This window comes from Chanos chanos, chromosome 2 (assembly GCF_902362185.1).
Source record: "Chanos chanos chromosome 2, fChaCha1.1, whole genome shotgun sequence".
Classification (NCBI taxonomy): Eukaryota; Metazoa; Chordata; class Actinopteri; order Gonorynchiformes; family Chanidae; genus Chanos; species Chanos chanos.
Window position 1 is genome coordinate 16,930,999 of NC_044496.1, and position 13,903 is coordinate 16,944,901.

Below are 13,903 nucleotides of genomic sequence, written 5' to 3' on the forward strand. Positions count from 1 at the left end.
CTGTTTTCTTCTGATGACCAGCAGTATTGAGAATGTGTACTCAGAAACACCGTTGTGCAATTGCTGGAGTCAAGCCAAAAAAAATTACAATGCATTCAATTAGAGGAAATCAGCTAAAAAGACAATATTTCCAAAAGTGAGGAAAGACAGATGAAATATAACAAGCTTAAAAAAAACCCCACAAAAAAACCCACCAAAAAAAACCCACAAAAAATGGAGACAAAAGCAGACAGCTAAGACAGACAGAAGAGTGCACCAAGGAAAGGAGCCTAAAGAATGAATAGAAATGAATGAGGAAAGAGGCAATCAAAAACCTGTTTCATAATTCAATTAGGAGAGGCCTCACAGACCGGCATGCCCTAAATGAATGACCATCAATCCCAGAAAGTGAATTGCTGATGCACTTCCATTCGTCTGATCAGACTCATTCTGCTGGCTGCTTAATGTATCTGAGAGAGGGATTTTGTGCAGTCTGATTGGCCTTTATCATGCAAATCAGGGCAAATTGCCTCCTTTCAGCCTCCAGAACCTGTGGACACATTAATGAAGAATCAGTCCTCCTCCTACCCCCCAGGTCTTCATTAAGGTAATGCCCCTCTGACTGGATTACTATTCTCTTGTGTTTGGGCTGCTTTAATAAAGAGCTTGCCCAGTTACTATGGCTGAGCGGTCAGATTTCCAAACATATCTAAACACATTAAAAAATCCCCCACTTTCTGTGCATATGAGCTGCTGACAGATGTGGGTTTTTTCATTGTCTCTAACGCACAAAAAAAAACAATAGTCCGGTCATCCATGTGTGATGCATATGTATCTTAATGCTTTATGCATGCCAAGTGTGATCCATGAAAAAAGTCTGGAGAAATGTCTTTATCCAATATGTAAAAGCCATGACAGGCGTGAGCCTCCTTAACAATATGTCATCACTGAACACTGCATTAACCATGACAAATGTTAAATCTGTCTATCTTTGTCACAGGCTGAGGCAGGGCCAAGCACTGTAGCGGAGCAGGCAGTAGAAATGCTAAGTAAATCATTGCTTAGAGTTGGAGTGTACCTGAGTCAGAGGAAGGCATACCAAATGTGAATATGTTGGTTGTGTGCTCTAGCATTAGCAGAGGTCAGTGAAAAGTTCTTTTCTGTTGGTCAAACTAAGTGACAGTGAACTGCAGGTGCTCGGGTGGTTCTGACTCCATCTGTTCCACAGCGGGATGGGCACAGCACAGCAGGCAGACAATGACAGGCTCTGATGGTAATCTTCAGAGAATGTGTGAGATTATGTAAGTATTAGATGGCACAGAAGTACTTTCTGACCTTTGTCATAATATCTAGCGATCGCAATAACATTAAAGGTCTGGGAAGATTATTACACTTTTGAAGTTACTTATGACATAACAAATTCAAGATTTGACAGTGCTCACAATTAGAGCGCTGTTTTATCACATCTGGTAAACTATGATTGTGCTTGTTTCCATGAGCTCGCTGACAATGACAAAAACAAAACAAAACAAAAACACAAAAGGCAAACTTAGAAGAGACTGCATCTCTTAGAAGAAGAGGTTAAGCTTAATTATTAGAAAAGGCACTTTTTCATGACACCTGGACTTTGACTGACAGATGAGGTAGTCTGTTCTGCCATGTGAGACCCTTCTCACCAGGGGTCACACATGTGCTCAACAGCCATTACTGAAACAGCCTTTCTTATGGCAAAATCAGAGAATGTGGGATGCACATGCAGGTTTACAAAATGTGTGTGTTCCTTTTTAACTTTTGCCTGACACAGCATAAATCAGGCCCAGTTTTCTCACCGAAAAAACATGTGAATCAATGAAAGGCCTGGATGTGCCTTTCATAATGGTGAGAATCAGATGAAGAACTGTTGTCATATGTGGGAAAAAGAGTTTATACTTTATATTAATCAGATTACGTCGGTCTGATTTTATTCTTCAGACTTTTATGTCTCAGGTTGGGGGATGAGTGTTTTTGTGCTACTTTTTTTTTTTTTCTCCTGAGACATATTCAGAATCAGAGGACCAAAAACATCTGCTGAAATGCTATGTGTACAATCACAGCTTCTCTGTTTAGAAGATAGTAAAGGTCAAACTTATCACAAGCATATGTAAGTACAAAATGAATCAATGCACAGAACCTGGATCTAAACTGAGTAAACACTAAACTTCTTTTGGCTTCCAGATGTTTACTTCTTTTTAGAACTGTACCCAAATACAGAAACCTTCCTTACAAAAAAAAAAAGAGAAATTAAAAGATATATTTCACTCCACACCTGTTTTTTCTTCCTGTCTCTGCAGGGCCTGAATAACTGATTCATAGAAAGGCCTCATTCTGGGTTTTGCACAAAAGTATAAGAAGCCGCAGTAATTTTATTCTTATGGTTACTAACCTGTCTGTAGTGCAAACAGATCACTGTGTGACGGCAGATCTTCCCAAACACAGATGGGCAAAGCAAACACAGACAGGAAGTCTGACACAGTGCTGAACATTTGTTAATATGATGTCACTGTCCAGCCAAACCCTGAACTTTTAGAACAACCACAGGGCGAGTTCATATCTAGAACCTTCACCCATAAATGTATAGGTATATACTTGTATAAACATACACATACACACACACACACACACACAGAGAGAGAGAGGGAGAGAGAACATGCAAACACACACACATCTAGATTTCCATATTTGTCCTCTTCTATGATATATACTGACATGTAGATACATATACACTTACACACACACTTACGTACATACATACATACATACATACATACAATGATAATCATGTTATTAAACTGAGTCAGATGGTCTATTCTACTGACAAATGGTTCTTTTCAAAATAGTAAACTTCAAATGTGAATCCAAGGAACAGTGAGTCAAACATAATAATGGAAATGTACATAGAGAAAAACAGTTGTTCTTTGTTCTTTTAATTTTCATTTTCTTTTCATTTCTGGAGAGGAATCGCTAATTATCTAACATTCTGAGGAATGTTTTAACTCTTGTTAGAGGCACATGGTGAAAAGAGATGTTGTACTGTTGAATTTGTGATTAAAAAGAAAATAATTCTCATCAGCTCAGTGTTAATGCTGACACCTGCTAACAGCCAAGTTATTTCTGGAGCGGAATGGCCAAAGAATTGGTTTCTAATACCTCAATGGTCTTCATGTAGCTGACACAGTAATAGTTATACCAGCTCTATGCTATAGAATATAGTCTTTACTCATACTGTGCTATGACCTTTGTTTTCTAGTCTCTGAACATCAGAACTGTGAATCTTTCTGTAGCATTAATTTGAAAGAGGCACAAGAACCACGGTGATATTTGCAGCACAGTGTGTTTATAGAAGTTAGCCCTATTTTTAATTTGCCTACCTACCTTTTCCAGGGTGGAGCTTCCCACATGTAAGCTATTCAAACTCATTCGTTGAAAAAACCCTAACAGGCATAAAATAATGACAAAAATGAAAGGTGACATCTTGGCATGGCTATGGTATGGATATTTTCCCTAGTACTGATCTCTCACCAGAGTGAGTTGCATTAACAAAGCTCTTCAGGTTTATCTTTCAAACAGTGTTATGTTTCCTGCTCGACTGCATACCGAACAGGTGGAAAGACACCAATCCAGGCTAGTTACAAATGGCTACTGTCTAGTACTGGTTACTGTTTAAAATCAAATATATTTGAATGATCCCATTCTGCCTGCCGTGTTTGATCACTCTTCGAGATACTTCCAACACTGGATGTGTAAGTTACTCAGTATTGCATTTGGGTTTCAGCTATAAAATGCAGGTTGTACTGCCAGGTAATGGTGCGTGTATGAACAACTACAGCCACACTTCCTCACATACCCACACACACACACACACACACACATACACACACACACACACACACACACATAGCTTGGCATGTTTACAACCCTCTAAGAGGAGAAGGATAAAACGAGAAGAATGACAGAGGAGTGAGAGGAGAAGAGAGAGATCTAAAGAAACCAAGAACAAGATTTAACATGCCAAAGTGGCACATAGTTAATTCTCCTCTCTCTGACGCAAACCTTGCTCTCTTCATCAGGCAAATGTCAATGAGAGGGTGATGCTTAAAAAATCTCCCTGAAGAGATTAATCACCAAGCTTCGCTTAGAGAGGGGATTTCTAAGGAGCGAGGAAGGTGAACACAGATCATTTTAATGGTTGGGAGGAGAGCATGGCGCTTTCTTCATGTCTGAGGTAGTAGTGCACACTTTTTACAGAAAATTTCACTTTCCACGCACCAGGTATGTCAGAGATCCAGACAGTTTTCTGCATTTGTGTAATGAGTGAGTAGATACTGAGATTCTAGCATGGTTTTGTAACGAGTGCAGCCTATGCTGGTTTCAAACCATAGGAGAGCATGCTGAAGGTTTGAAGTGATAATCCATTCCCCATGACATCTCTTAGCTTTACCTGTGCCACTGCTCTCAACTGGCTTGTCTCCACTACACTTGCATTAAACCAGTATTCTTCATTCCACAGATGTTATTGATAGCCAACTCTAAAAATATACTTCACACTTCTCACAAAATTACACTGAACATAGCCTGTACTGACTGTGACAGCACAACCTCACAAGATATAAAACTGTATGTTGCCTCATAATAATCACTCATGCATATAAAAGCGATCAATAATCACAGATATAATCAAGATTGCTACATAGATCTACTGCCCTACAGTGTATACCTATGTGGTTAATACTCGTTAGAAAGGCCTTAGAAAGAATAGCACAGCTTGATGAAAAACGTAATGACGTACCCCATTAAAAAAAAAAAAAGATGGAACAGAGAGGATGGAACAGAGAAGAAAAAGCAGAATTGCAGCATTTAAGTTTAGGCATCTCCAATTATGTCATCCAACTGTCTTTAAAGAAAAGAGTGGGTTTTGGCCTCGTAACCTCATCATTGCATTTGAGCGCCCCCTAGTCTTCATACTGAGACCAACTATTCATCTACAGTAGATGCATGGGAAGAAATAGATATTAAAGTGACGCTTTCAAAATGAAATTTACAAATGTATGGATGAATATACGAATATATTTATATATTGGTGGACACATATATACATATACATATACATATATAGGTGGAAGAATACAAATAGAGCATATGTGGAATACATATATAGAAATAAGCAGTAGTGGCAAACTAAGGTCACTGACATGAGAGTTTGTACATCCTGAACAAACATAGAGATGAGACACTAATAAACATACCTAATTCATTTTAGCTTGCTCTTCATATGACAGACACTTTTCAGAGAACTCTTTCCCAGTATTTCTGTGAGGCACTAGCACAATATGGTTTCATAACACTTTCTGCTCTTGCTCTCTCCCTCCCCCTCCCTCCCCCTCCATCTCTCTCTCTCTCTCTCTCTCTCTCTCTCTCTCTCTCTCCCTCTCTCTCTCTTGTTTTATGAGTAGGTAAAATTGCATGCTCATAAAGAAGCTATATAACGTGATATTAGTTTGGCAGTAGGCCAGGTGTGTGGCAGGAGGAGGTGTGCTACGTTTGTGAAACAGATCAGGTCCACAGACACAATGGCCCTTTGTAGAGCCATCGAGTAGGAATTTATGAAGAGCAGGATGAGCTACCCATATATATCAGTAACATCATTTCCTCAACATTCTCATTTTCACCATACCCTTTCTGTATGCTACTTCTGCAAATTTCTCTGTGTCTTCTATCTCTATGGATACAAACACACACACACACACACACACACACACACACACACACACACCAGTAATTACCATCACCACAAAAATATGTGGCCTGAAAAGGCTGTAAATAAGGCTCCAGTGTGTGTCAGTATATCATTTCTCTCTCCTGTTTGAGGATGAAAAGGAGATGGGTGTCCTTTTGCCTTGAACCCTTTTTGTACTCAATCATGCTAACATGACATTCTTCCACTGACTGTGAACTCTACAGATCAAAATGCTTTTTCCTATCTGTTCCATTTCTATCAAACTTCTGTACACTTTGACAGAACACTTGACAGCCTCAGCAGATACAAAATCTTGGGGAATGTGCTTTCATACATTCCTGTCTCTTACAGTGTCACTGAACAATGTTCAATGTAAGGCGTTTACATTAAAATGAAACATAGATTTTATTACATCATATAGCTCATCAAGTGAACAATTTATCACACATAAAATGCTGAAACATCAATACATTTAACACTGTTGAAACATTTGTAATATCTTACACAATAGACATTTTGTCATTTAGCATGAAGTACATATTTTTAGATGGTAAAACATAGCTTAGATGGGCCTCTTTATGCTATATTGGATTCCATCATTTTGACTTGAAATACTGGTATTTGAATCAGTTTTGGCTTGGAGGTGGTTTCCCACCCAGGTCCCACACAGCCCAGAAAACCTAACTGCGTCTCAGGTATCTTATCATTAAATGAATGGGGGATCAGCTTTATGCACTGTCATTTATACAAAACACCAGACTTTTTTGTCAAAACAAAAAGGAGGAATATTACAGATCATTTACCCCCAGGCAAGATTTGTGTTTTGAGGCACCAATTGGGTTTCTTGTTTTGTGGGTTGTACATCACAAGTTTTAATGTAACAAACAAGGGATTTAAGAGTCTCTGGGTTTTTTCAGACCTCAGGGACTGTAGACTAGTCTTGGTTTGTATTACACAGGGTAACTCATACCAGGCTCAGGGGTGACTCTTTAGTTAATTTTTTCCAGGTGGATCAAACATTTACTGGGACCCTTCAAATTTTGAACCAATTGAAATAAACAGGCTTATGTTGAAGTTGGGGTTAAACTATTAAAGTTGTAATACAGGAGCTAAAAATGAGATATGTGGCCTCTTGACAGACTGTAGTCAATGGAAAGAAGAGACCAAACAGATGTACTTTGGCTAAACCCTTCAAACTGGCATCAGTTTAACAAATTAGAGGGGCGACAGTTAGGGTTGGAGAGCATGAGTTGCAAAGACTCAAAGATAAACCCAGTTCTTCTCAAAAGGTTAAATCACAGGTACAGAAGAAGAAAAAAAATTGTAACACGCATGCATTTTAAAAACACTCTTAAAATTTTAGCTGCTCTTTTAGTTGCTTCAAACTGACGGGAACACCCAAGAGTTAGGGATGAGACAAAGGCCTTTGGTTAGGTCTCAGGCTAAAATTGGAAGAGCGGGTGAACAGAGGCTTAAAGGGACAGAAGAGTTCCAAAGACTTTACAGAAATGGTGCAAAATATCAAATTGTACCAAAATATACACGCACTATAAAATAAACCTCCAAATCACCTGGGTCTTCATCACTTTAACCAGGAAGTTGTATAAAGGACCTTAATACAAAATGCGTGGGCATTAAACACTAAGCATATGTCTGTGTTTAGTCGATACATAATTAAAGCATTTTAAGTAAGGGGAGAACCTGTAAAATCAAATGAACCCAGTGGTGTGACAGTCAGGAAAAAGTGTTCAGACCACATACTGTGTTGAGCAGAGTTTATTCTGAGTTTGCTGTTAGGATCAAACTCATGGGTAAGTGACCTGTCTGTTCTCCCCTGCTTCATGAACAGATATATAAACAAAAGATTTTGATTTATACACAAAAGTATTATATGACACAAATATTATGATCAAATTTCAAATAGTTTACATAACTTTACCAAGGCCCTAAGCATTGGCACCAGGCAGTATCTTTTCCCTAAACATTTATCCATATGTGTACAATAGCCCTCAGGTTGAGGTTAATGTTATGTGAGCATGCTTCCAGAACATATCTTTTACCTTATCCTGACCTTTTTACTGACCTATGAAAAACCATTGCATGCAGATGTAGTGTGAGTAAGACTACGCCTCTGAGTTGCAGCAGTTATTTCACTGCGACAGTATCTAAATTCAGAAAATCTATATACAGCTTAATCTATGCATGTTCTTTGAAAGTAATTGAGTCAAATGTACAATCTGTCTTGAAGACGTGATACGCAGCAGTTAAAGTTTTAATGGCCTTTTAATTTAAAGGCTCTCAGGAGGATTTTAAACCACTGGGAACAATGGTGGTGGGAACAGCTCTTCAGCAGCTCTGGTAAACAACCAGTCTGACTAACAGGGTCTTTCTCATGACCAGTATTGCTACCCCATATTCCACTTTCCCAGAAAAAGGCTGTGACATGATGAAGTGGATGCTGTTGCCTATAATATTTTGCTTATTTTACAATACATGTCAAATATTTTGTGTGAAGTGAGTGCAGGCATTGGATCAACCAAGGAGAGAGTCTGTTATTATATTCATATAAGTCACAAGTGACAACATGTTTTTTTGGTCATAGCTTATGCTTTTGCAGGGCAAAGGAGCACAGAAATACAACGTGGCCATTTGAAATGTCCTTGGAGAGATTTAGAGGTAATAAAGACAGCTGACAGAACAAGCATTTAGCAATACTTACGCCATCAAAAGGCCATGTCTAATTCTTCAAATGGTTATGAAAACAAAGTGATGTGGATTTGCGGTGTGATAGTGCTAATGCTTGTGAGCATTCTGAAAGCCTCTCTGCTGTTTTTGGTAAAGTCAAGGGGTTCACAATGAGAGAGGAGCCTTCAAACAGCACTTCAAATGCCAGTGCCCAAGGTAAAGAACATAACTTTCAACTGTGGATACAATATAGAGTTACATTTTAATTGACATCATAAATTGACCGGGGACAGTAATGGAACAGAATAGACTGGCTACATATTTCTGTTTCAAGTTAGAAGATATAAATTCGATTTTTTAAAAAAAAAAAAAAATCCAATGAGGGACATAGGGAAAGGACTACTGCCTGTATATGTGTCATCCCCTCAGAGGAACAGATGGTACATGAATAATGCAGAGGCTGTCTGTGCTCAGCCACAGCGTGGTCTGACCATCATCACAGCTGAGGGTCAAACTAGACCATTACAGAGCTAACTGTAGAAAAGTCTAGGAATCATAGGGGTGACCTATACATGTCTATCCTTATAAAAACTTCACAGCGTCCACTTTAGTCCTCTGATCACTTTGTTATGTGTGACAAGAGAGAAAGAGTGTGTACTATGAGATTGACTTACTACAACCATAAGACTCCTAGCCTCCATTATCACATTAAAGTGTTGTGTAAAGATAAGTGAAAAAAGTGATACTAGACTGATAAATCAGTTTTTTTCAATCAGTTTATGCTCTTACTGACACATAGTTTTCAAACCCACTCATGGACCTGTATTGTTTGCTGTTTAAAAAGGGTTGTAGAAAAAAGAAATCAAAAAGATTGTTGAATTGTGAATTAAATGTAAATTTATGGATATTAAAAAAGAAATTGACCAACTTTGCCATGGTTTTAATGTTTCTCTCCTCTCTTCATATTCTCTCTATCTTTGAAAAACTACTTATTGACTAAATTCCCCTCCCGTATTTTTGCTTCTCTTTGGTCATTGTTACCTTGGACAGTACAAGATTTGTGTTGTCTATACCCGCTTCTCTGTCTCAACTTTATTCCTCTTTGGCTTTCACAGAGGAACAGTCTCAGTGTCCTCAACATCCTTCCTCCACATTATTTTAGTACTCTCCATTACACTCTGTCTATCCATCACATCCCCCTGTTGCCATCTCTGATAATCGTCAGTGGCTCTTGCTCTCAGATCTTCCCACCCACATCTACTCACTTTCCTCATCTTCATCCACCTCTCCCTCAATATCCTCATTTTTTCTGTTCCCCCTTTTGCTTCTCTAGTCTAGCATGATTCCCTTCACAAAGCTCTTTGGTTTCAAGTAGAATCATTCTTTTTTTCTCTAGTCATTTGTTCTTTCTTTTGCTCTTTTCCATTATCCTCCTCCTTTTTTTCTCTTCATTTTTCTCTGTCTCAGCCTCACCCACTCTCTGTATTCAGTTATCTCTGCTATTCACCCGTCATCCTGCTTTTCTCTCGATCTGTCCCTACTCGTCCATCCCTCCCCTCTAAACTTCTCTTTCCTGCTAAATCCTCTTCCTTTCTCCTCATCACTTTCTGTATCCCCAGTTCCGTTTCCATGTATTCTCATCTGCTTTTCTCGTTTTCTGTTGCTGTGATCCTTCTCTCCATCTCATTCCACCTCTCTGTCATTAGCAGCTATCCTCATACTCTTATCTTTTCTTGCCCCGGTATCATCTTCATTTTTCCCTCTATTGCTATCACTTTCGTGACCTTTCTCATTCAAATCTTCCTCTTGCACTCTTCTCTTTTTCTCTCTGGCCATGTTCAGTAAATCACTTTTTTTTTTACTGGTGAAGTACCCCAGAGTAGACTTTTGTACTGGAGATGTATCCCTCTCCTTGCTCAACCACTCTTCAGTGATTTCCTGTGTTCAGCACTCCCTTCATTGAAATACTGCTCCCTCTCTAATTTCTCTAGCACTCAGGAATGAATTTCAACTCTCCTTGAATTGACATATTTTGCCAATCATACATGTGGACGTATTGGTTGGCTTTTGGTTGGCTTTTCAGAGCGCAAAAGAGAGTGAAAGATAGAGAACAAGAACCAGAGAGTCATCTTAGTCCATCCTATTCTTTAATTATTTCAATTGTTCCTCATTATTCATACACAAAATGTTATAGGAGAGACATCATCACGTGTACACTTAAACAGTCTAATTAAATCTACAAGATCTGAGGAATTTAGAATAAATCGAGGGATTAAGGCATCATTTTTTGTTCCACATTCTAAATATCTATAGAACATTTGCAACAGTCAGACATTTGAGACAGAGCTGAATGTGTACTGGTAGAGGTAAAAATAGAAATTCGCTGATTTAAAAAAAAAAATCTTTGCCATTATGAGCACTGTAAGAGTATCTGCAGAATATCATGCAGCCACAAGACACTACAACAATTACAATGGACTTGCCACAAATGATAAAATTACAGTGGATAATTACAAAGGAATTGTGGCAGAAAGTTACTAAAAAAATGAAAGAATGAAAAGAAAACTGTTTTGATAGGTTTCATAGAAACACTCTAACTCTTCACCTTATCCGCTTTAAATTCTCACTCTCTGTAGAATTGTGATGATGTTCTTGATTGTGATGTCATACCGTTAGGAGCTGACCTGTTGATGTCAAAGCAAAGGATATGAGGGCTGACATGAATCTTACAGGTAGGCCTCAGTACAAAAATATCTGTGTTTTCGTAACCGGTTGTAGGTCACAGGCATGGGCTTGTCCTTTCTCTTATGGGGATTATTAATCGGCAGCCTATTTGTTGACCGAATTTCTAATCCGTTATTACTACACTCGTGCTTTAATGGCGGAACGTGATGGGAAACCCCAAGAACTGCACGTGCATTTTCAAACCTCCTTTGAAACGACAGAGATTCTCAGAACAATACGTTTGAGTAATCGAGACAGACTTCTTCAGTTCTCAGTTCTGTTCAGCGCCATTATTTTCCGCATAGGACATCATGCAAAACGTTTGGTCATTGAAACAAAAACAAAATGACATCGCAGATCGCACACCACCTGCACATACCGCAAGATTTTTCACTAGAGGCGCCACACCATTGTATTACAGAGTAGACGAAAGAAAAAAGAAGTGTGTGTGTGTGATTTTATTGAAGCGAATGGAAAACAGGAAGCGGAGTGTATTTAAGCAGTAGGCCTAGATATTAAAAATAAATCTCCACGTCAATCTATTTTAAGTTATACTTCTGCTATTGTGCAAGTTTCATTTTAATTGCTTTTAATTTTTTAAAATGCTTGTTTTAATATTCTTCACAGTGCCACCACAGTGCATTATGATTCTGTCAAACAAAAATACTTGGTATTGCATCATCTTAATCTCCATTCTGATTGGAGGAGGTTTCACCGCTCCCCCATGGAACAGGTGAAAGGCATATTTTGGCAAATCCATACCTCACTATCCTTACCTTCACCATGCTGCTGTTGCAGAAGTAGATTTTTCATTTTTCCTTGAGACTAGACTGCACATGGAAATGCATGTAGTGCAAGGTTACTATTAAAAGAGTGAGCAAAAAGACTGATGTTTCTATTCCAAAGGCCAGATTTGGTGCCTCATAAATCCATTTCAGAATACTAGGCATTTCAAAATATTGACATACCTTGACTGGAGTGCTTCTCTGAGTGGCCCTGGGAAAAGTACTGATTGCATTTTCCTCCATCTCTTTCTGATGTAGAAGGTCTGTAGAGGAGAGCGCTTCGCTTGAACTGCTGTTTGATCCTGACCCCATTAAGGAAGGCTTATCTCTGTTCGATGGTTGGCTGCATTTTTTAGCACATCTTTCTAATTTACTTTATCACTGTCCATCTTCATTTCTCTTATCATCATGCTGTTATAGAAGCAGGTTGAAGGCCAGGCATGAAATTTGAATCCCCCTCTAATAACAATCGTACATTACTGGATGCAATGAACCCTAAGGGCAACTGAAGTCGTCTGAACTACAGAAACAAAAGAGAGCTTATTTTTCATGAAGGTCATGATGTTACTGCTAAAAACGTTCAGTAGGAGCATCAGTGTCTTTCTGAAAATGACAGTTTACTTCACAGGTCAACTGCCCTGAAGGTTCATTGTATTCAGTAGTTCAGATGAGGCACAATTCTTTCTATTCATAGGCTGCTACAATAACTGTTATTTCTGTGTACCAGATTATGGCATGAAGCCTATTCCACCTGAAGTACCATCTTACCTTCTACATGGATGGAACAACTATCAACCCAACCTGGAGGAGGAATATTACTGAATGTCTGCTTGAACAAAACTGCACAGCACCAAAATATAAATGTTGGTGATGTTTTTGCACCAAGCCATTTTTGTCCATACTTGCCTGCCAAAAGTCTCTTCTTTTAATTTTTAATACAATTAGGTCTGTAAGAGGAGTGAGTTAAAAGTATTCAGCTGTGTTTTTAAATAACATATTTCCAATCCCAGACTAGAACTGAAACTGGCTTCTTTACACTGAGGGACATAATCTGTCAGAAATATTTGTTGTGTTTATGACACTAAATGACTGAGTTACTGAGTGAAAGCTTTGCACAAGACAACTTATTCAACTCAACTGTATGACACTGAATTTAAACTGAATTCTCCTATTTCAGTCAACTGGCAGCAATACAAGCTGTCTTACACTAGGAGGCACCACACACAAAGTTATTGTACAACCAGTAGTTATTCATAAAACACTTGTGGGTAGACTGATCCTCCCATTAATGGAGAGCACATGATACCCTTTTCTAAGTAATTAATTTAGCCTAGTCTCTGCCACATATCTATAACCTATATATCTTTTTCATATATACTGCATAATATTTATATTTAAGATAAACAATCTGTCATTGAATGAAGTCTGTGTATTATTGTGCAAATTGACCATATGGTATGATTAGACTGAATGTCTGCCTGTAAATTTGACATATTGCTTAACTGGTGCACACCATGAGGAGAAATAAAGAAGATTAGAATAAATCTCACACTTTGCAGTGGAAGAAGAGAAGTTCACGTGCTGCAGTATAAATCATTACATTACATTTGTACTTTGTATTTCATTGTATGGTACACTATATTTATTTATATATGGCATTAATGTACACTTTACTCTTTGCTGTTTCCCTGTTTTGACAATGTTGGGTTTGTAAACGGAACAAAACGAAAAGATGAAAATTAAAATAAAACTGAAACTCAGCAATGATTATAATCCTAGGTGTGTACGTGATTCTAACTGCACAGAGGAATGCTTTTTCAACATGGCAGCAGTGAAAAGGAGCAGTACAGAGTGAAATTATATGGAAAAGTTCAAAGCAGAGTAATAGAGTTGCTTATTCCACCTCATTCTCCTTTTAAAAAGATTTGCACTTGAAGTGTCTTATACAGTATTTCAG